We start from the raw sequence: 24,307 nt of genomic DNA on the forward strand, positions 1-24,307 counted from the left end.
TCTGTGCACTTAGGTGGAGGCTGGAGGCCAGTGGGCTGAGCAAAAGCAGTGCTATCCCAAGCATGGGAGCAGGCTGCCCTTCAGTTCTAGGACCCAGCATGAAGTTCTGGCCTGGATTACTTAAGCCTGAACCTCGGGAATCCAGCAGGGTCAACACGATTTTCGCTGTGCCATGATAGACTGAGCACTGAAATTGGAGCCAGGAGCCACTGGCAAGTGTGATCTTAATTAATCATGTAAGCTCTCGAAGTCTGAATCTCCTTTTTCTTTTTTTTTTCATCTGTAAGTATTAGAATAAACTTGCCCTAGTCCTTACACACCATTTATCCCCGAAAATGACTACAAGGATTGAACGAGATAATGGCAAAGAACAGCCTGTAAAAATGGGAGAGTCTGTAGTTCCCGAATGTTCCTTCTACACCATTACCAGTAATACATGCAAAGCCTTTCTACCATCTCATTTATGAACAGATTGCCTTGATATGTGTTTCTTCCTTTCCCCCTTCCTTTTCTATGTGGTGCTTGTCTATTTAGTTGTGGTACTCACCTAGGCACCTTGGACTGCGGAGCAGGCCAGGGGCCACATTTCTTTAGTTCCTGTACTTGCACACATGCTCACCAGGGATTACACTTTGGTTGTGATGCTGCCACATATCTGGTTGCAGTGCTTTCCAGGGATCACGTAGTGCTCTAACTTCTGCTGACAGGGTTTTCTACTCCTGGCCACAGTACTTATACATGTTTTTAATTTGTAGTACTCACTGGATATTGTGCTCTTTAGAGGCAGTGTTCACACACCACACTGACTATGGTGTTGTGGAAATTGCTTGTGGCACTGGGGAAAACTGACAGCAGAACTACCATGGACAAAAAGTAGAGCTTTCAGTATGGCAGTCAGCACATATTGGAGGCACCAGGAATCAAACACACATGACCTCACATGTGTAAGAAAAGTACTTTAGTCGTGTACTGGTCTCCACCCTTAACTTTTATTTCCAGTCTTCCCTTCTTCTCTCCTTCAATCTTTGAATCTCAATATATCTATCAATTCCTTAGAGAAGACTTCTCTGTTTGCTGGGTACCCCCTTGGGTCTTCTTATATAATGCCTCCCTCTGTGTTCATTATCACAACACTTTATATGCTCTATTGGAATTGCCTTTTTTAACAGAGTCCCAAAGGACAAGATGATTTTAGCTCCTAAGGAGTGGGGCCAGATTATAATTCTTGCACTGGGATAGTCTGGAGGTTTATAGATCATGCAGCTAGCTCATCTCTCAATTACAAAGAACCCTAAGTCTAAAGACCTAAAGTTAAGTTTTGAATGTCATATAAAAACTCAAAGACTTTGAGTCAAATGCATAAAGAAAATAACAATCCACATCTCCTTGGAGATGTGAGGTCTATTTAATGAGATATCATGAAATCCTGACCTATAATACGTGTTAGTTTCTTTCTACCTGTGGTATTTCCCCCCCATCTCTTCTTAGTTTCCTTTTTTTTCAATATAGTATCCCCGCTGGACATGAGAACTAGGATTAGACTAAAACTGTGTGCATTAAAACTCTCCCAAGATTTAAAGAAATGATGGTCTTTGCCATTTTTTCCAACACCATGTGAGTTTTGCTTTCAAGTCAATCGTACACATCTATAGCTCTTGCAGGACAGCCATGTATATCTTCCTTTGGGCTCTACTTCCTCATTCATCTCTCTTAATTATCTGTTGAGGGTAAGATCTTAAACTAAATTTGTGTGTGTGCTTGTGTATGTGCATGTGTGTGTGTATATGTGTGTGTGTGTGTGTGTGTAAAACAACCATGTAAATAAGAAACCGACAAGGTTTTAATAGAACATTTGTCTATAGAAGAGTGTCAGGATTTTTAAACTGCAGCTAGAACCAAAGAACTTGATTGTATATGATAGGTATTCTTGAGCGATTAAGTCACTTGTCAAAGGCCACAGAGCTAATTATAGTTTGTTCTAGAGAAGAAGTCCCCTCTCTTTCAATGTAGGATCTTCTCACTTGTTTTCCAAAGAAAAATATTAGGTAAAAAATGCTGACCAAAGTTAATGATAAAGTAAGATTGATCAAAATATTTTTATAATTAAAATGCTGTCTATGAGAAGATGATGAAAAGTTGGAATTCTTTCTAAAATAGTTCAGTGTCCACATTTTTCCTGGATTTTATTCTAAGAGGAGGAGCAGGGAAGAAAGCACATTTCATGGGCAGGAGGGGAGGTAGGAAAAATTAGATTTAATGCATTTTAATCCTGATGTACTTGTACACTATCTCAGCTACTTGAAATCATTTTGTAAAGTTATTTCCCACCAAGTGATTTAATTCTAATATGAATATTCATATCAACCCCCCTTCTTTTTTTTAAAAAATTTTTTTTTATTAGTGAAACACCATGAGGTACAGTTGTAGATTTACAATTTTTTGTGCTTGGGTTTGATTATACAATGATCAGATACCCATCCCTCCACCAGTGCCCATTTTCCACCACCATGGATAATATCCCCCCCACCCCCATCCCCCCATCCCCCCTGCCTCTGTGGCAGGGCAATCCACTGTGTTCTCTCTCTCCTTTTGGGTATTGTGGTCTGCAAAAGAGGCATTGAGTGGCAAACATTCAACCCCCCTTCTTACACAATATGTAAGAAAGGTGCATATTTCTAAGTCATTTTACCTGTCTTTCACATATGGTTCACAACTCAGGCTTGTTCAAATAAGAAGAGTCAATGCCTCCAGCCAACAGTAGGAAATGGTGCACCATTTGGTTCTCCCACACCATAAAGCAGTGTCAAGGAGTCTTACCTTTGCATAAGAAATGTCATAAGTCTGACAACCTCTGCTCTATTTGTTGGTTGAAAAATATTGAGAAACTCTTCTCTCAACTTTCTGACACCTGAACATTTTTTTCCAGTATGCTTTGAGATGTCTTTCCTTTGTTGGTTCAAGCTGACATAGAAACATCTTTCTTTTTAAAAGAAGTTAAGTGTGTGATTCTAGCATTGGCAGAAAGGTTTCACATTTCTAAGTCACGTTCAATTAAGTCAGACCTCTTACTTCTCATACGGCAAATTTAGTCTTATGCTAATTTGTGCCACTCTCTCCTAGGCCAGACAGGTACATCTGATGAACTCTACCTGCAATTCATATTGGAGCTAAATTAAGCCTTGAAATATGGTCACATATGTAAGAGCACCTGCATTTAGTCATCTTCTCGTTTCAAATGCTAGCCTAAAGTCTTGGCTCTTATCTATATTTAAAACTGACATTGTTAAATGTATAAGCACATCTGAATTATTTATATTTAGGTTTATACAGTCTCCAGCTGCAACCATATATTTCAATTTCTTTAAATTTTGCGTTGCCATCTGGACCAGATTGCTGCTAAATCAAATCAGATAAATGCTACCTTTCCACTACCTCTGATTTATATCTACCATTCATTTCCAAAAGCACAGCCCTGTTAAATCCAATCTACTTTCAAAAAGCTTATGAAATTAGCTCAGTTTTGAGGATTTGATATTCATTCTCTGAAGCTTCAGCTTTGAAAAGGCCATTTGGATAGATAGAAAAGCAGTGTGGAAAGAGCAGAGATAGGAACACTAGATTTCATTGATTATTGAGCAAATCTTCTGAGCCTGACTTCATCCAATTACCCAAGACTTTTCTCTAATCAAGTTATTGTGAGCCAGTTTATAGACCACAGAAATAGAATATGCTGTTTCTTTTTAAGTGTTAGATGTTCCCTATAATTTAATCTGGCATCTCTCTGAGATGGAGGAAGGTTTTAGCTAAGTATTTAAAAGGTGAATGGAGAAATTCAACTTTGAGAATTTTATTTTTGTAGTTTACAAGGATGCTTCTTTTCCTGGAGGGGAAAAAGGTGGGCTTAGATACCGAATGAATTAGCATCAATCACTTTTCAATAGAAAAGTCAAGTCTGATATCCTTATTTATTGGTGAAAACAGTAAGTTTATCAGTAAACACAGTATATGTCTTTACCTCAAATATAGGGCAACATGCAAAATAAAAGAGAAAAGAGAAAAGAGAAAGAAGGAGGAATGGAGAAAGTGAGGATAGAAAGCAGGGAGAGGCAGAAAGAAGCGAAGTAAAGAAGGAAGGAAAGAAGGGGTGGAATTGGAGAGGAAAATAGGAAGGGATGAGATAAAGGAAGGAAGGAGGGAATGAAGAAGGGAGGAAAGAAAGAATAGGAAGGAGAATGGGAAGGAAAGGTAGAATGTGAGGAAGGAGAGAAAGGAGAAGGAAAAAGGGAAAATAAGGGGAGAGATAAAGGAAGAATGAAGAGAAGGAAGGAAACAAAGGATAAAATATATACTAACACACCAAGATGATAGAAGCCTGGATGAAATGTACACATTACCTTTATTTATATACAGTCTCCTACAGATAGTTCCTTTCTCTTTCTCAATCTGTGTAAGTCCAAGTCTGTCTGAACTCATTTAGCAAGTCTAATGACTGAAAAATGAAATATTTTCCAAATGGCTCCACTGAATGGATCTGCAGTCCATCAGCACAGAGTTGGAATGATGTCATAAATGGTTACATTTTAATCTTTGCTGTATTTTCTAAGTGGGAATGAGGAGGGGGGAAGCTGAGAGAATGTGGTTTGCATATGCTATTCTAAGCCTGAATAACTGAATACAAATCCTAAAGTGGGGATGGAAAACCTGTTCTTTCTCTGTATGACTTAATGCTAATTTTTCTCATGCACACAAAAAAGAATATGCCATTCTTTAATGATAAATTACCATTTATAGTAAATGCACCATATGAGGGAAGCTGTAAGTCATTATTATTAACCTATTATGAATCATTTTGCTTTACCCAGAATTAGATAAAAATGTGCACTTTAGGAGAATACACTTTCAGTTCAAGTGTTCTTTTATTGGACTCATGCCGCTTAGATTTTCCACCCACACAGCTGTGTGGCAAATACTTGACTTTTGAGTAGCTACCTTTTCATAATCACCTATTGACATTCATTTCTGTCTCATGGACAGGAGATGACTTTTAATCTCTGATCTATTCCTCTCTCTCATTTTGATGAATAAAATCAAAATTTTCATTTATTTTTAATTAAAAAAACTTGGTTTGAGGGCAACACCACGCAATGCTCAGGAATAATTCTTGACTTTGCACTCAGAAATCACCTCTGGCAGTGCTTGGGAGACCACATGTGATGCTGTAGATTGAATCCTAGTTAGCAGCGTACAAGGCAAATACCCTACCCATTGTACTATTTATTCTGTCCCCATTAATACAAGAAAAGTTGAGTCCCTAATTATGTTAGTTGTGAGTATACAGAATAGACAAAGTCATTTAGCTTAATGAAGGTAGGTGTATCCAAAGGATATCTCTTCTCTTGGAGAATAGATACATTTATAAAATAGACTTCTTAGAGGAAAGCAAAGAAAAGACATGTTATAAGCCTCTAGAAAAACCTCGTTTCAGGGGATAATAATATGAATTATGAAGGCGTAAATGGGGATTACTTAAAGCAAACATTATCTAAAATATTCAAGAATAGTAGTTTTCTCTGTATAGATAAATACAAATAACTTAATTTTGTTATTTATATTATATAGCGTCCATTAATAAGTAATTCTGATTTAATAAAGCATTTATATTTTAAGGCATTTTTACTTTTCTTTAAAGAATTCTTCAACCCACGTGCTAATTTTCTGTGAATTTCCAGTTACTAAGCAAAATTTCAGTTTCTACACATAAGAAGTGATGGACCACATTAACATGTAATCGAGATAGCACTTTTGAAATATGCCCAACTGCCAGGGACATAGTGTCAATGTTCTTCTATCAAAAACCTACAAATTTTGTTCTCATTCAAGGATGAGAAGGGGAAGACACTTAGATGGTAAATGAAAGAACAACAAAACCAAGTACTTAGGAAGAACTATGTTCTCATTATAGATCTTGATGGTAATATTTCTTTGGGGAAAAGTAAAAATGCCGAAGAAGTCATTCAAGATGCATAATAGATTATGGATAAATATAGAGTAAACTCAAGCCATGTTTAGGGTAAGTTGACAGCATATTCTCACTCCTGATAACTGATACCCAGCAATACTAAGGAGAATAAAATGTTTCTAGAAAAAAGAGACAGAGGGTAAATAAAGGGCAGACCAGAAAAATTATTGTAACTGCAATAGTGTATGCACCAATTAGTAATGAATATTGTAGAAATAAAAATAGACTTTGGCATGAAGAAGGAAGGTTACTTGGTAATTAAGGAAATTGAGAGGCTTATTGAACATCTGAAATATAGGAAAGGAAGATAATGAAAGCATAATTGCAGATAAAAATTATAAGAGTGTCAAAAATGACTGAGGAGCGCTGAAGTTGCAAATGAAATGGAAATATCAAAGCTGTGCAAATACGTATTACTTGTGTCTTAATTGCTGGAGGTAAAAAGCAAAGAGACGAAATGATGACAGCAAAGTGCAAAATGAAAGTGGAATTCATCATAGTAGTCTTTGAGTGCTACTTGCGAGAGAGCAGCTCTCAAAGTGACAGTCATGGACATGATGAAAAACATTTTATTCAAAATTATTCATTCCTGGGATAGTCAGTTTTTTTAAAAGCTGGGACAATCTGGATATCATTTTTCTCTCTCTCAGATTCTATTAGGTTGAACTATTAAAAATTGTTGATATTCAATGGTTATTAAATTGGCCACTTCAAGTGATTCATTTATTCGATGGATTGGGTAACCATGGCTTAAAATTTGGATCAAGCATCTGTGGAACATTTCTCGGACCCTTTATGGAAAGCATGATTTTAGAATTAGAGAAGAGCAAAGTATATGTATATCCTGAAGCTAAATTTGCTCATAGCATCTATTTGTTTCTCTGAACATGGATAGATGTAGAACTGAGCACTTGAAAGCTTTACGCTCTTTTCTTGTATGTCTTCAGTGCACAGACTAAAAAAAAAAGGTTTGTTCCCCCCAAATTAAAATTAGACTCCAAATAGGGTCCTGAAGTATATAGCAGAGGCACAACTCTGCACCACATGTTTCCTGAAGCACTGCCCTGAGTAACACCAAGAGCATCTGATTCAGGGGAGGCCCCAATAATCTCCAGCAATGTAGGGCCAGAGTAACACCACATCCTTGGGTCGTTGCATTGAACTGCCAGCTCTGGTGGCTGTGAATCACCAGGGTTTTTTCTGGATCTCTATGAGCACCACTTGGATGTCCTCCCACAATTGAGTAAGTAAATAAAAATTAGACCTTAAGTAAGGTTTTTGTGACCTGTGAACTATTTCTTTAAACAGAAATGAAATGTGAGTTTTTGTAGTGGAGCCCGCCTTGTATTGGACACACCTTTCTTGATAGAATCGGTGTGCAATGTTAACAGCCTTCCTATGCCCTAGCCCCTATTGTCAAGTCTTTAACACTAAGTGAAATAAACCACCTATACTGAACTTCTCTAAATGAGTCTAGTTCTGCCTGATGGGTATTAACAAATATTTACATTAAGGGTAAATTTCAGTATCTCTCAAGGGGTTATTCTGGAGACTAACTAGACAAGACAGCTATTTTCAGCAACAGCCAAATAATTGGTATTTGATAGAGTTGTCTGATCCACTGATAATTAAAATTATAAATGGGTCTTGTTTGGCCTGAGTGATTATGTTTATGCTCTGGTGAGTCTGCCCTTTAAGTACTGGGGCATGTAATTAGACCCCTCTTTGACCTTTGAATATCATAGTGACCACATCTAGGCGGTGCCATCCATGGCCTAGATAAGTACTCAGAACCAGATGGTGTTTTCAGACAGAATTAACACAGGGCCCTATTACCATTCTTTGGCTCACCACATACAATAGAGAATGAGCTGACTTTGGAGTATCACATCTCAGATGTGCTACTATATTAGAGAATTTGACGTTTACATCCTGAAAAAAGTTATTGATCTATAAATGACTCAAAATATGTTTTCTCCAATTTGCCTTTCTTCCTTCATTTGCTTTTTCACTATGTACTATCTCAATTATCTCTTTTATTAGGGTACCAAATTGTATTGTTTAGTATGTGGCAGTTTAGACTTTACTAAGGACCATTGGGATGAATCACATGAAATTGTGATTTCATCTATAGATCCAAATCAGATTTCCTGTAAGTATCTGAATTTAGAAGTGTGGCATTATAGTAGTTAATACCTATTTACAAGAATAGAGCTATTTAAATTTTTTTTATTTCACAGACAAATGAATCAATGTAAATAAAGGTGAGATGTCATTTATGTGGTCAAGAATCAATTGTCCCATCAATGAGTGGGAGAACAGAACTTGAACTGAAGTCTCTTGGTTTCACGTTTCCAGCTTCTTTTTCTAAAGATAACCTACAGAAATAGAAATTGAATAGTCCCTTCTATTCCAAGATGCCCCTGCTTTGCTCCATATGATTTCAATATGATATTTTCAAACCATACTCTGTGATTACCTAGGCTCCACATTTTTTTCTCAGACATGTTACACAAGGTTATCTGGTGGTAGAATTTGTTATGGTTTTTTTTTGTTTGTTTTTTTATTTCACAGACAATTTTTTGTCTGTGAAATAAATGTTTCACAGACAAAAAATTGTTATGTTTATTTTTTCCCTTTTTGTTTTTGGGCCACACTCAGTAGTGTTCAAGGCTTATTCCTCTCTCTGTACTCAGAGGTCTCTCTTGGCTGTTCTTAGGGAACCACATAGGTTTGATCCCCAAGCGGGGATCAAACCTATATGGGGATCAAACCTATATGGGGATCAAACCTATACGGGGATCAAACCTTGGCCATTTATGGGAAAGGCAAATGTCTACCCACTGTACTATTGCTCAGGATGTGACAGGGTTTTCCTTAAAGCATTAAACAATTTGGTAAGAAATGATTGGTTTTGTTAGGAGAGAGAAGAGGATCTATTTTACTTCCTTTTCTTTTTCTTTCTTTTTTTTTGTTGACCATCACAAAACTCTTCATGATTGGGTTTCAGTCTTACAGTGTTCCAACACCCATCCATCCACCAATGTACATTTCTCAGCACCAATCAATGCCCCCAGTTCCCAGTTTCCCTCCCCACCACTACCCCAAACTACCTGTCCCCTACCCTTCCCCTATAGCAGGCTCTCTCTCTCTCTCTCTCTGTCTCTCTCTCTCTCTTTCTCTCTCTCTCTCTCTTTCTCTCTTAATCCCCTTTAAATGTATGTTGATGATTAACATGATATTGCTTATTTTTCCAAATTAAAAATCATGAATTTTCTATTAAAATCTAGAAACTTCTGAAATAACATATGTCAAAATATTTACCTATATCCAAGGTGCAAGTCACATATTTCCCAGATCTGAAACAAGCACAAGTGACTCATTTTCATCAATTTCGACCCACCCTTACATTTTCACTAGCAATTCTTCCATATTTACTGTTATTGCTTGAAGAACATATTGAATTTTATAGATTTCACTTGTTGGAATCTTTGAACAATGTGATATTTATTTTAGTCAAAAAAACCCCAATATTTTTGTGTATCACATTGAGTTTGAAACCTGGGCAACTTTCTTGCTAGATCTGTTATTACCACTCATTCACCAGGAACAGCATTGCTGAGCAGCTTTTAAAATCATCAGACAATACAGAAACTCAGCTGATCAGAAGTCAGCAACATCTTGTCACCCCAGGCTACAGAGAGAAATTATTATTTTCCACAGATATCCAAAGCAAAAAACCAAACTGATGTTTTTATTCATGTGACATTTTGTGAGCAAAGTACATCACCTGAGAGAGTGAATTGCTTGTTTATAACAAGAAATATCATAAATCGAATCCATTAGAAAAGTAGAGGAAAGAACAAGACAATGTCAGTAGATCTAAGTTATATGCTATAAAATCACCTAAATGGGAAATACTGAAAGGAAAAAATGTAGTTTACTCATCATATAACATCTGCCAAAGGTCTAGCTAGTTTCAGTTCCTCCACTGTGAGTGATTTAAAACTTGATTGATATAATTTGTTTTTCTGTCACTATAACATTTAAATTAATATAATAAAGAAATTATATATTATAGATTATAATTATAAATTATAGATTGAGGTACTGATTAAAATCTTGATGAGGATGGTTCTTTTGTTATTTGGAAATAATCCAAAATTAAAATTACATCTTAACTATAATAATAATAAAATTACAAGAGAGAATCTGAAATTATGACTGAGATTATTTAGGTGACCTAATAAGGATGGTAAAAATGAATTTATTCACAAGGATATTTTAGTTATTCTTTGAGGTCAAGCTATGCTAGAAGTATTAAGTGATGCAAATAATATACCCTCAAAAAAATTGGAGCATGCGCTGATCTGAAATAACAACAGACATTTATAAAATGTTTGATACATTTGAGCACCAGCCTCTTCACATTCATTACGTCATTTACTGCTCACAAAACTTTCTGCAAAAACTTTATCTCATGTTGTATGGTAAGGAAAAGGAGTCAAAGTAAGATTCCACAATGTGCTTAAGAATGCACAGGCAGCAAATGAGAGAAACAGAACTTCAACCCCGACTTAACCACTCTTTAGATAGGCAAATATTAAAATCTATTAAAATCTAAAATCTTTTGGAATAACATATGTCAAAATATTTACCTATATCCAAGGTACAAGTCACATATTTCCTAGATCTGAAACAAGCTGATAGATGTTTCTCTGTCTTGCATTGTCTAATGTGACAAAAAATGTCTAAATTTTGTTAAAATGCAGTTGTTAGGTATTGGAAATTGGCTACTGCAACATTTATTATTAATTCTATTTTAATTTGCACTTAAATTACCACCTATGTATTGTGGCTACCATATCGGAGAGCATAGCTCTAGAGGAGTGTGTGTACTTGGTCTGTATGCTGTGCTTCAGCAGTTACAGTTATTCTTTTATATGTCATTTTAATCATTAAAAATGGGAAGAATCAGGACTAGAACACATGCTTTGCATACAGGAGTCTAGGTTCAATACCTAGCACTGCATGGTCCCCTGAGCTCTGCCAGTAGTGACTACCGAGCACAGAGCAAGGAGTAACCCCAAGTACCACCAAAACTGGCCCCCAAATCCAAAAGAAAAATAAAACAAGAATAGGAAGCATAAATCATCCATTATTTTTCATCTCCTCTCTCTCTCTCTCTCTCTCTCACACACACACACACACACACACACACACACACACACAAACCTCTATTTATCTGAGAACCTTGACTAATATGTGAAAATTTTTAGTTTGCAGTTTAGTTTTTTTTGGGGGGGGCGGAGGAGGGCACACCTTGCAATGTTCAGGGATTACTCCTGGCTATACACTCAAGAATTACTCTTGGCAATGTTCAAGGAACCAAATGGGATGCTTAGGATCAAACCTGGGTCACCCATACGCTGCTGTACTAGCTTTCAAGTACCTTCCCTTTGAAATTCTCACAGCACAGAGAAACTACATATCATTTTGTGCAGTGTATGTATGTCTGTATAATATTCATAAGATGTGTAAGACCTCTACCTTCCATAACAAATTTTAGTTTTTACCGCGTGCTTCTGGGAGCTGGGTTTTATAGTCTCTGGGTCTTGGTCATTGATGGGATTACACAGCGCCGGGGGCAATTGGTGGGTGTAACACCTACATACTGGAAAATGGGGGATCTGGGTGGAGGAGTCCCAGTCCTGATCTAGGCTTGGAGATCTATCTACTCCCAGGGTCCTGCACACCTGGGTTCCTCTGCCGGTTCCTTCATGTGTGAGGCTTGCCCGAACATCTTATTATCTAGTTCTTACTCTGTCGAACCTGGCAGGCTACCAAAAGTATCCTGCCTGCACGGCAGAGTCTGGCAAACTCCCCGTGGCTAGTATGCCAAAACCCAGTAACAATGATGTGTCTTATTCTCCTGATCCTGAAAGAGCCTCGAATGTGACACTTTCTAAAATCTTAGGGCTAGAACGAAGCAGATGTTACCGGTGCCTGCTCGAGGAAATCGACGAACAACAGGATGACAGTGATACAGTGATACAGTGAATTTTTGCCTTCTTTCCTCTCAATAAGGATATATACACTAACTAGATCTGTGCTGCTCAATACAATGAAACGTGGTTGAATTATTAAATAAATATAAGATACAAAATAAGTTTTGAAGATTGATATGCAAAAGAATGAAAACTCAATATTTTTGTGTTAACTACATTTAAAATCATAATACTTTGGAGAAAACAGGTTAAACAAAACATAGGTTTTTAAAATTTGATTGAATTACTAGAAGAAGGTTTGCCTGAAGCTGAGGCCAAGAATTTTGTTGAAAATTTTAGAATTTGGGTTAACACACTCATCAAATTTTCTCATTTAATGACACTATCACAACTCAGATATGAAAACGATGGCCAGTTAATTCCCTGTTTCTCTGGGGACTAGTGATATTTTGAAAACAGCACTTGAGTTTCTATGGGGCAGCTAAAAACGTCTGTCCAGTTCATAAACATGAAAGAAGAGATTGAATGATTGTTCTCAGTAACCAAAAATGTATTTAAATTAATTTGTTTTCTATTAAAGTTAGAAATTTTTCTTTCAAAAAGAAAAATTTAAAAAATGCAAACTAAAAGGGTTATTTTCCTTTATATAAACACAAAACATGTCTGAAAACTGCAAATAGGGTGATTAAAGAAAGAAAATTAATAGTCCCATCACATAAATGTAGCCCTAAAGTATCTTTTATATCTTTTCCCAACCTTTTTAGGTATTAAAACTATATTTATTCTTATTCTAAGAGCAAATAGACACTTTTTTGTTGTTGCTTCTTTTGGGTGACACCTGCGATGCACAGGGGTTACTCCTGGCTTTGTGCTCAGGAATTATTCCTGGCGGTGCTTGGGGGACCATATGGGAAGCTGGGAATCAAACCCAGGTCGGCCACATGCAAGGCAAACACCCTACCCGCTGTGCTATCGCTCTAGCCCCGCAAACAGACACTTTTTGCTTCCTGTTTTTTCCCCCATTTAAACATGAAAGGACAGTATATTCTTTACAGTGTTATGCTATTTCATATTCTTTTCAGTTCTATGTAATGTCAACTATGTACATATGTGACTGTAAATGTAAAAATTTACCATTTTTACTGTTGTAGATGTTTGTTTCAATGTTTCTAATACCAAAGTTACTATTTCAATAAAGAGCTTTTGGATTAAACCACAACTGGTATCATTTCTTTTTATTTCGTAGCCACACCTAAGTGATGCTCAGGGGCTACTTCTAGTGTGTTGCTAGGAGGTCATTCCTAGATATGTTCAGGGAACACAATTCCTGAGGTCCAGTTCTCACTTTCTGAACGCAAAGTATGTACTCCAGATCTCTGAGCTACCTTTTAGGCAGATTTCTTCTGTATCTAATACTTTATTTTTAAGAAGGATTTCAATAAAAGAATATTGTTTTAAATTTTTACATTGCAACATTTCTGGGATGTTTGTAAGAGACACCATGTGGTCTTATAAAAGTCTCTTTGAACCTAGGGATAGTGCAATAGTGATAAATATTATACTGCATTTCAAGTTTGAGGATGGTGAAGCTGAGTGGCTCCTTGGAGGATTTCACAAACCCCAATGCTATCCCAGCGACACTGTTGTTTTGGATTCCCACCACCACAATGAAGTTTGTAATCTGTGCACTGCAACTAAATGGGTATGCAACTGAAAGTGCATCTCAGGCAGTGAAACAACCAACTGTAGAAGCACAGGGACTAAATGTGCAAGTACCTCAACCAAGTGGGTGCAATCCCGTCATGGCAGAAACATCAGCAACAGAGAAGGGAAACATAATACGATGAATGAAAAATAAATGTCAAAAATTAAAATCACTTTATTCTATTTTCCCTTATTGAAATTGCAAATAGCTTACTGATTAGTTACAGCCACTTCCTGATTGCCCCCCTTGGCAGATAGCAAAAGGTTTCGAATTCTGATGGAATTGTGAAGAAATGAGGGTTAAGATAAAGATTCTACCATGATTCGTTGAAAAAAAATTTTCAAGGATGCAAAAACCTGGACAAATCCTCGAGTCGTTAACCACAATAAAAAGAAACTAGCTTTAAACAAGAGGACTTCACTGATTCAACGCCAGAGTCTCTAAGTGACCTTCTAGCTCACATGCTCAGTTACCTAGAGAGTTATGTGGGTCATGAAATATGATAGCTCAATATCACTTCTGTGTAACAACAGCTTTAAAGCATTTTTATGTCATTAGCTGACTATGAAGGGATCATTTTAGATCACCTACATCAAAGCGATCTCCCTTTTATTTTGACTGTGCCTTGGCAGACAAAGGCCATGAACTTTGGCCATGTTTGCTTTTATTTTTTTCCCCTTTTAATTTGGGCTTTGCACAGCACTGTCCAAACAAAAGACACACTGCAGCTGTTCTTCTGAAACATATATATATATATATATATATATATATATATATGCTACATGCTGTGTCTTTCCCTCTATCCACCCTGTGACTAAGAGACAGTCTGAGTGGTAGATATTAACCAACATGGCATAGTGGAAGTAGTCTGATCCATAGAAAAAGCTAGGTGGGATTTCAAATCCTCACCTTCCACATACTGGCTGTAGGACAAAGGACAATTTTTATTTAATGAGTCTTTACTTTTTCATTAACAAGATGGAAATGGTGATGCTTACCACACAAGCTATAATTATACTACGATGATGTTTGTTCCAAATTTTATTACTCAAAAATAAGGGTTACTAGGGTCAGGACTTGAGTCTATGAGATAGCACATGGACAATTTGGATTTCATTCCCAGAACCATCATCTCTCAATCCCCCAAACTCTCTCTTGGTACCTACTTGACTTCTTTCTTTTTTATTCAGCTCCTATAACAATCACAACCAACATATCTGAAGTATTTCTGGGAGTACCAGGTACAAATGTATCCATAGAAATCTAGTTTGACCTCTGGGCATTTTATTAATTTAATCAACAAATATTTATTAAGGTATTAACATACACCAGGGACTGAGACTCAATGAACAAAACAAATAAAACACTTGCTTTAAGTGGAGTTAACATTCTAGAGAGAAGAAAACAAGACGAGTAGATTTATATCAAGCAGTGATGAGCACTAATGAGGGATATAAAATAGGGTTGGGTTAGAAGATGCAGAATGTGAGTAAAGGGAGAGGGGTATCCACTAGGAATCTTGATAATCTACCTCATAACTGCTTCTTTTGTTGCTTTTTTTCAGGAAAAATATCTATGCTCTGTGGCTAAAAAGAATGGTAGTGTTACAGGAGAGGTGTTAGACCTCTGTTATCCTGACTTCTACACTCAGCCCCCCACAATGAATTTCCCCGATAGCTTTCTATTCTAAGATCTTCAAAGCATTTATTTGGACCCATTCTTTCATCTACCTCTTACCCTTCTGACTCCTTTCATTCTTCAAATCACCTCCTTCCTCTTAGTTCAAAAATCCAAGCCCTCTAATTTATCAATGTATGCACCTGGATTCCTTGATAGGGAAGGTACTGGTTTTACCAGCCAGAAACCAAAAATAAGGACAAACAAGGGGTTAGTTAGACCTTGAGGTAGCAGCAGGAGTACCTGCTTCTGACATCGACTTTCTTATCTGCTCGCTTTGGGGACTCAACTGGATGACTTGGTATCTGTACCTATAAATAAGAATAGAATCAAAGTTCTTTGCCATGGTCTCCTTGTGAAAATAAAACAATGTGATACAAATAAGGTGCTTCCAAGAGACTTCAAAAAAAGCAAGTATAATTTATTACAAGAAATAAAGCACTCTCAATAGTGGCTTTATTGCAGTTATTCAACACGGACCTTAACTCATTTGGAAAAAGAAGAAAAAATAAAATTATAGAAATCAGAACTTGATGTTTGAAGTCTGGTAAGAGAAGGTCCCACAAACAGTTAAAAATGAGAAAACTTGTCTTTGGATAAAATGCAAATTATTTGGGCGTGGGGAGGGTGGACACAGTTGGAAGTTTCCCTCAAAAAGTTTATTTTGGGCTGGAGCGATAGCACAGCCGGTAGGATGTTTGCCTTGCACACGGCCGACCTGGGTTCGATTCCCAGCATCCCATATGGTCCCCTGAGCACTGTCAGGAGTAATTCCTGAGTAAAGAGCCAGGAGCAACCCCTGTGCATCGCCAGGTGTGACCAAAAAAGCAAAATAAATACATAAATAAATAATAAAGTTTATTTCATTTACTCCCACTTCAAAACTCCATAGAAACAGATTTAAAAGACCTTGGTCATTCTGGGGCAGTTAACTATGTTGCAATAAATCAGTGACTTAATCCCTGTCTTTAATGAAGCTCATTTGTTTATTGGGCAGAGAATCTAGCAGTCATTTGCTCAGATATTTAATTGGCTTTCTGTCTTCTTGTTTCACTAAATTTTCAGGTTTAGAAACAGGACTTTATCATGGCCTTACTGTTGTTAAGATAGTTGGTTATTGCTCACCAGAATGGACAGAACACTCATGGCTATCAGGTCATCACTTCAGAGTTTAAGCAGAGAGAACCCAAGCCTTGGAAATGGCTCCAGGTGGTTTCCTCAGTGACCAGACTTCCTCAAAGCAAACTATAAAACCCATAAAGTGAAATTCATTACACTTTGTTATATTTTGCTAAAATTAGAGGATTCAGATAATATTTACAGGATAAATAAAAAACTCTAAGTGCAAAAATGAACAGATCTCACAAGCACTCTCAGAGAGCTGCTTTGATCATTGCACTGAATCTAGAACTTGCTAAAAAGCTTTCCCCCCTGATTCAGCATAATTGAGAGAAGTAAATATACAACTTCAACTTTGCAGCCTGGTGATAGACGCTGATAGGCATATTCTGATCTTCCATCCTACAGTCTCAACCAATTCTGTGACTACTGGCTCACACCAGAGATCAAATAGTTTGCTGTTCTCAGTATTATGAAAAGTTGGATCCCAAAAAGCAAAGAGAAACTAAAAAGATAATCGTCAGTTGGAAATGATGATGGGGAGTGGAAGGGGAATTGTGGGGTACAGAGGCACTGTGGAGCATAACAGAGCATTAAACTAGACAGGACATTTTAATTTTGGGGGGATAATGTCCTCATTGCTAGAAGTTACTATAGTCCAAAAACATTATTCTGTTGGAAGTAGGTGTTAGGGGGTATAATAAAAGTCCTATTTCCCCAATACGGTTTTTTGCCTATATCTTCATATTTTAACAACATTATTTGGAGAAAGAAGGGGAGCAACAGAGGAAGGAAAAAAGGAGGAAAGATGGAAAGGAAGGAGAAAAATGAAGGAGAAACAGAAAGATAAGAAACAAAGGGGCAAATAAAAGAAGGAAGAAAATGAAAGGAAGAATAGCAAAAAAAGTAGGAAGAGGGGGGAAAGGGAAAAAAGATGAATAAATGAAATAAAAATCACCTTCCTAAGGACCCTTAGCGGTTGTTGTCAGAGTTGAAATTTAAAAAGGGATCTTGAAGGAGACATCAGCTTCACAAGTCTGTGTCATCTGGTGAAGAGTTAAGACAAGAAAATAGATATGAGGTTATTGTAGTGAATTTCTAGGTCCAATATGAAACTGCCCCTTCTGGGGTGACAGGTCAACAAACTGAAACTTAAATCCTTCTGCAGGCCCTGAGAAGGATCTATCCCATTTCCTATCACCATCACCCCAGATACATTTGGTAGGATTCAGTATATTGTTTTCTGAGTCTAGGAATGTTCTTAGCATTAGTTTGTTTTGAATATTCTTTAAGCAAAATCAGACAGCCCATACCCAAATAATTTACTGAATATTCTACATTCTGCTCTCAGATAGTGGGGGAAATATTCCATTTGATCTGAATTTCTATATCCTCATATGATAAACAAATACTGCACCTTCTCACCTCAAACAAGGTTTTATATATATATATATATATATATATAAATAACCTGTCCATCTGATCTTTCTATTTGTCTCCTTGATCTTTTTATCCTATAAAACTTTCCTTTTCTTTTTTCTACCAAAGTTTTCTGCCTTCCACCCCATTTTGCAGTTATCTAAGACTTTCTACTTCATAAAGTGCTAAAAATTCTTTGTTAACATTGAAATTGTCTTCGATGGTAATTTTTAGCAATGTAAAGAGATGAGATGAATATGACACTATGACACATAGTCAAAATATTAGGGACAAAGAGAAAGTATGACATAGAAAGCCTTGTATTTTATAATACAATAAATAACTATATTTATAAAGATTAGTTAATGATACTCGTGGGTCAATAGTTAGAAATTCTTGTCTGTGTATCAGAGATGTCAAATTAAAAGTAAAGATTTGACCATTATTGGCACCCAGAAATTATGTGTAAGCAAAAAATAGGTCAAAATTTTTTAGGGAAAAGAATATAGAGTAAAGCTACAAGAACACTGATAATAATGTTTAAGGCTGCCTTTTGTTTTAAAGAATTATATAAACAAATAGAAACCAGTGAAGGAAACACAAAGAAATTATCAAAGAACAAGGAGGACTACTGTTTAGATACAATGTAATTCAATTTAGTGGGTATCCTGTTTTTAGTGCCTATTAAGTCAAAGGCACTATGCTAGGTTCAATGACTGACTCTGTATAAGAGATTCCTAAGCACTTTCCCTCTCTCTAGGAAAAAAGCACCCTTCCTCCTATACTTACGATAATAAAGGAGTAGGACAAAAGAAAAGTATGCACAATCAATTTCAAAGATGGTTCCACCTCCAGCTGCCCTTGAGACTGGATATACACAGGAGACCACTTTGATCAAATGGATTAAATGAGTTTAAACAAATAGTTAGGCAAATCAGTAAACAACTTTTCCCACTGAAATAGCTTTAGTGTTTTCTTTTTTCGTAGATGGGCTACATCAACTACATCAACTGCTCCAGCAGAAATGACTCTTATTCTACTTCACTGTCCCCAACTCTAGATTAAATTTATCTTATCGTACTTAACTAGAACCCAGATTTTTTTGTTTGGATCTGAAGGATTATCAAACTATATTAAAATAGAAGGGATTTTGGAGGTCTTTATGTCCCGAAATTCTTCTTATTTTAATAGATGAGAAAAACAAATCAAAAGAGAGATGAAATGACTTATTTAGATTCACAGTGACTAAACCAGCATTGGGATGACAGGTTTATTTATTTATTTATTTTTTGCCTGTAAATTCAATCTGTCCTCCACTACAGCATGTGACTCTTCCAAAAAGAAATTTATAGGAAGCTGCTCAGCTGGTTTCCTAGTTTCAACTTCAAAGATGGAATTGTTTACCAATCATTCGGTCAGGTTGAATTTCTTAATTTGAAGACAGATCATGAAATAAAAATTGAACATAAGTCATTCCAAAGAGGCTGGTAGCCTTCAGTACCAGAGTTTATATTTTTTAATGTTAGATTTTTTTTGAGATTCATAAATGAAGTTTTATAAATAGAAGGATGAAAAGAAGAAAAACCATCATGAAAAAGCAATATATTTTTTATTTTATAACTCTTGGACCAGTGAAGTTCTATCCTATTTTATGTTTATCCTCAGTAATTATTTGGCGATAGTCATAATGATAGTAATGTAATAGTAACTCATGAAAATATATTACTGGAAAATGAAAGCTGCTCTGAATCAAGTAATGTTGAATTAGAGGGAAGGAAAGTGGTTAAAGAAATTCATTCCTGGCTAGAGAAATTATATGTCAAGCTGTAGCCTAAAGTGAATTTTTATAGCTAAGTTATAAACCCTTAGAAATACTGAGACACTTAACAGCAGTTGGCATCTTTATGATTAAATCAAGAGAAGCACCATCTTTAAAATAGTAGATTGCTCTCACAGTAAGTGAAGTTTAGGGGACATCAAAGAAAATGAGGAAGAAAACCTGTGCTGAAAAATAAATATCATGCATTTTAAACCACTCAATAATGAAGGAGTATGATAGACTTAGTACTACAACAAAATAAGTGTGGATGGAAGGGTAAGGTAGTAAACCAAGGAAAAAAAAGAGAAAGCAGATGAAGGAGGTAACAGGAGAAAGGTAAGAAAAAGAAGAAAGTGGATGTAGAAAAGGTGAAAATATGAAAAGGAAGATTAATTTGAACCATTTGAATATCAAAATATTGGCAACATATTAGTACTTATAAAATGCTTTGAATAACAAAAGTCCCTAAATCTGATGCATATTAATTAACATATGGATAGGGGGAAATTAAAAATCTCTTTTACAAATTTTGCTAACCTATGTAGAATGAATGTTGAATTTAGAAAGCCACCATTCTGTAACCATCATAGTATTAATTACAGCAAGAATTTTCAATGTACTATAAAAAACAATCAGTAAAAGTTTGATGATAAATAGGATACTTGCATATTCTCAAAGTAGTTCTCCACATATTGCTATTTTCAATTAGAAATATATACTTGATCTTTGAGCCACTTTTTGGCACAGGTTCCCCAAACCCTTGGAAAGTCATTAATGATGAGAGTGCCAAAGGTTTCTTTGAGGCAGTTCCTAAGAGTGAGGACTGTTTGCTATGGAAACTAAGAAATTGTTGGAACTTTCAGTGCTATCTCTTGATTCTGGAAAGAAGAGAAATAGACTCGGTCACCAATATCTTAATCAATAACCTATCACGCATGTGTAATAAAGCCTCCGAAGCTAAGAAACAAAAATGAACAGGTTCAGAGAACTTCCAAATTATTGAACTAAAATGCTTCCAACTGCTTCTAATATGGGGCCCTAAACATCAAGGAAACAGAAGCTCCTTTGTTGGGGATCTTGTCTGATGTATCACTTCACTTGGCCCCTGATTTGTATCTTTGATATCTTTTGTAATAAGTCAGTAATCCAAATAATAAACTGGTTTCCTGAGTTATATGAGCTGCTGGAGAAAATGAATAAAGCTCAAAAAGGGGATTGCTGGGAACTTTTTGATTTATAACCAGTTCGTCAGAGGCTCAGGAGGCAGACTAGATTTGCTATTGGTATCTGAAATGAGGGGCAGTTTGTGGAACAGAACTCTCAGCTATGAATTCAGACACTATCTCTGAAGAGGTAGTGTCAAACTGAGTTGAATTGTAGGGCACTCAGCTGGCATTGGAGAGTTGCTTAGATATGGGGAGATTCCTCTCCTGCAACACACATTAGAAAGAGAGAATTTATAATTCCCATAGGCATGTTTAAATTACAAAAGGGAAAACAGTAGGTTTACAGTGGAGACTCTGTCAAAGAGATCAAAATTAAAGAGATCAAAATTAAAATTAATGGAGAAAGAGACATTGTGTGCCTTTTGATATACTGTACCGAGCATATATACATCACTTTTATGCTATTCCTTCCAGGAATATGTTACTTAAATCTGATCATGAGGAAAAATGTAATCCATAATAAAAATCTAATCAGGGGGCATTCATTCTATAACTGAATGCTTAAAAATTGCCAAGGTAATTATAAATAAGGAAAACCAGAGGAAATGTCTCAGATTAAGAGCATAAAAGAATAGGATCTGGAGCTATATAGTATAGCAGGTAGGGTATTTACCTTTCACAGGGCCAATCCCAGTTCAATCCCCAGCATCCCATATGGTCCCCTGAGCACCACTAGGAGTAATTTCTTTTTTTTTTCTTTAATTTTTATTAGTGAAACATCATGAGGTACAATTGTAGACTTACAAATTTTTTGAAAGTTTTGGTTAACCATTTATTTGTTTTTTTGTTTTTGTTTTTTTATAATTATTAGTGAAACACAATGAGGTACAGTTGTAGATTTACAATTTTTTGTGCTTGGGTTTAGATTATACAATGATCAAATACCCATCCCTCCACCAGTGCCCATTTTCCACCACCATGGATATTATCCCTCCCACCCCCATCCCTCCCATCCCACCCTGCCTCTGTGGCAGGGCGATCCCTTGTGTTCTCTCTCTCTCCTTTTGGGTGTTTCTACTTTCAACATGCATCTTCCCTCCTGGGAGGAACTAGGAGTAATTTCTGAGTGCAGAGCCAGGAATAACCCCTATTCATAGCTGGTGTGATGCAAAAAGCAAAAAAAAAGTGTAAAAGAATAGGACAAGACTAAATGCATAAGCCTAGATTATATCCTGGAAGAGAAAAATGAAATCTGGTACATATTTAACTTTGGTAAACTTTTAATGAGTTGTATATATTACTGATACAACAGTGTCTTCTGATTATAATTATATGGTATTCTTTTTTTGCCCATAGAAGTGTTTAAAGTGAAAGGACATTACATCTGCAACTACTCTCAAACATGGTAGTGTTTAGCAGAGCGTTTAGGAGTTGTTCAGAGAAGAATATATCAATTTTTCACATTATTGTTTTGACATTTCCATATACAGTAGCACTGTAGCACTGTCCTCCCGTTGTTCATTGACTTGCTCGAGCAGGCACCAGTAACGTTTTCATTGTGAGACTTGTTGTTACTGTTTTTGGCATATCGAATACTTCACAGGTAGCTTGCCAGGCTTTGCTCTGCAGGCGTGATACTCTTGATAGCTTGCTGGCTCCCTGAGAGGGGCGGAGGAATCGAACCCGGGTTGGCCGTGTGCAAGGCAAATGCCCTATCCATAAATACAAAGTTATAAAGAAAGAGGGATATCTATATGACTATGAAAAAGGATCTTGAAAATACGAATATTAAATATAAATAAAGGAAACTGAGAAAACCAGAAGATAAAAAAGAAGTGAGTGTGTCAAATATAATAACTGTGATGGTGTGTTCTCAAAATCAGTTTTAAGATCCTGAAATGTTTACACTTGATCTTAGCCAAAAAGTTAAGAAGTGATCAAGATCCTTATATTTTTGAGCTCATGTATAGATCTGGAAGAGCTTCAGTATCAGGAATTTCTTGAGCTGGTATGCCAAATACAGGTAAGCATGAAAGGTTTTTCTTGGAAAAAATTTCCCCTCATTGTTTAGATTCAAAAAGGAGACCAATTCACTTTCTTCTTCCTGGCCCTACCCCAGAGTTTTTTTTTTTTTTAAAGTCTTTTTAAACAACACCATATTTTGTTGTTGTTTTTGCTACTGAATATATAGACTCATTTGCTATGTCTTCTCAATACCCCTTTTCTTTTTTAAACTTTTCTAGGAAAAGATAGGTTCTATCCAATCTCTAACAGATGTTCCTAGACCTCTGTAGAGCCAGCAAGTAAGAAGACATCTGGAAGGGCACATCCTTTTATAATCTGTCAGTTAGTCTGGACCATGTCAAAAACAGGAAAATCAAAAGCAATATGCTTGAAAGAACAACTTTTCTTTGAATGGCAGGAAATTGTCTTTTAGAGAACCAAGCCATTATCATAGACCTTTTTCTGTGGGCAAGGAGACCTTGGGGAAGAAGTTTCCAGGAAACATGGAAACCTTCTTTTAGCAGTTTGCTCGGAATTGCAGTGCTAGCCATACCATCAGAAATAGTGGAGAATGATACTTTAATAATCTATTCCAGCTCCCAGAAGCCATTGAGACTTCATCTAACATGATATTTTTTCAAATATGATCAAATTGTGGCATTTACAATCACCAAGAACAGACAGAATATGTCTCAAAATCTTAGAACAAAGGTATCACCTTCTCTCCATTTCCTTCTCTTTTTTTACTCTTCTTCATTTCCTATAAAGTCTTTTTTCCAGCAGAACATGTTGGAACATGTTGACATATATTTAATCCCCAAAGTAAACAGCTAACAAGTTTACCTATAGGGATTCCACAGCCGAACTATCAGCATGCTCTCTCTAGTGCAATCCCATTCTTTCTTTTTCTGTTGGTGTCATTCTCAGACACTATCTACATGAATTGGGTTCGGGGTTTGTGTGTTGCTTAGTTAGGTTTACTGCCTCAAAGTGTGCCTAGAACAGACCCATTTATTGTCCACTATGCCTGAATATTATATAATTCATCCTTTGTTTTTGGAATTGGAAAAATTATAAGCATTTTTATTTATAATTCTTAGAATTTTTAAAATTAGGAATTTGGTTTGCTTAAAATATATTTAATAAATGACATGAAATACTTTGCTAAGACATTGCAGAGACAAACACATTAAATAATAAAAATTTAGACCGTAAGAGGAGTTAGAAGACCCTGTATTGTTAGAATTTCAATTCTCCTCAGATTGACATATAGATTCAATGAAATTCTAATCACAAATCAAACTTCTGATGCAAATGAAAAAACTGATACCAATATTTACATGAAAATGCAATAACAGGAATTCAAAGTGC

General features: G+C 36.1%; 1 pseudogene; it reads left to right on the forward strand.

The window, feature by feature from the left end:
- The first annotated feature begins 335 nt into the window (after window positions 1–335).
- Window positions 336–24,307, forward strand: part of LOC130043291 (B-cell CLL/lymphoma 7 protein family member C-like) — a 29,516-nt pseudogene continuing 5,544 nt past the window's right edge.

Source organism: Sorex fumeus, unplaced genomic scaffold, assembly GCF_029834395.1.
Source record: "Sorex fumeus unplaced genomic scaffold, SorFum_2.1 ptg000007l, whole genome shotgun sequence".
Classification (NCBI taxonomy): domain Eukaryota; kingdom Metazoa; phylum Chordata; class Mammalia; order Eulipotyphla; family Soricidae; genus Sorex; species Sorex fumeus.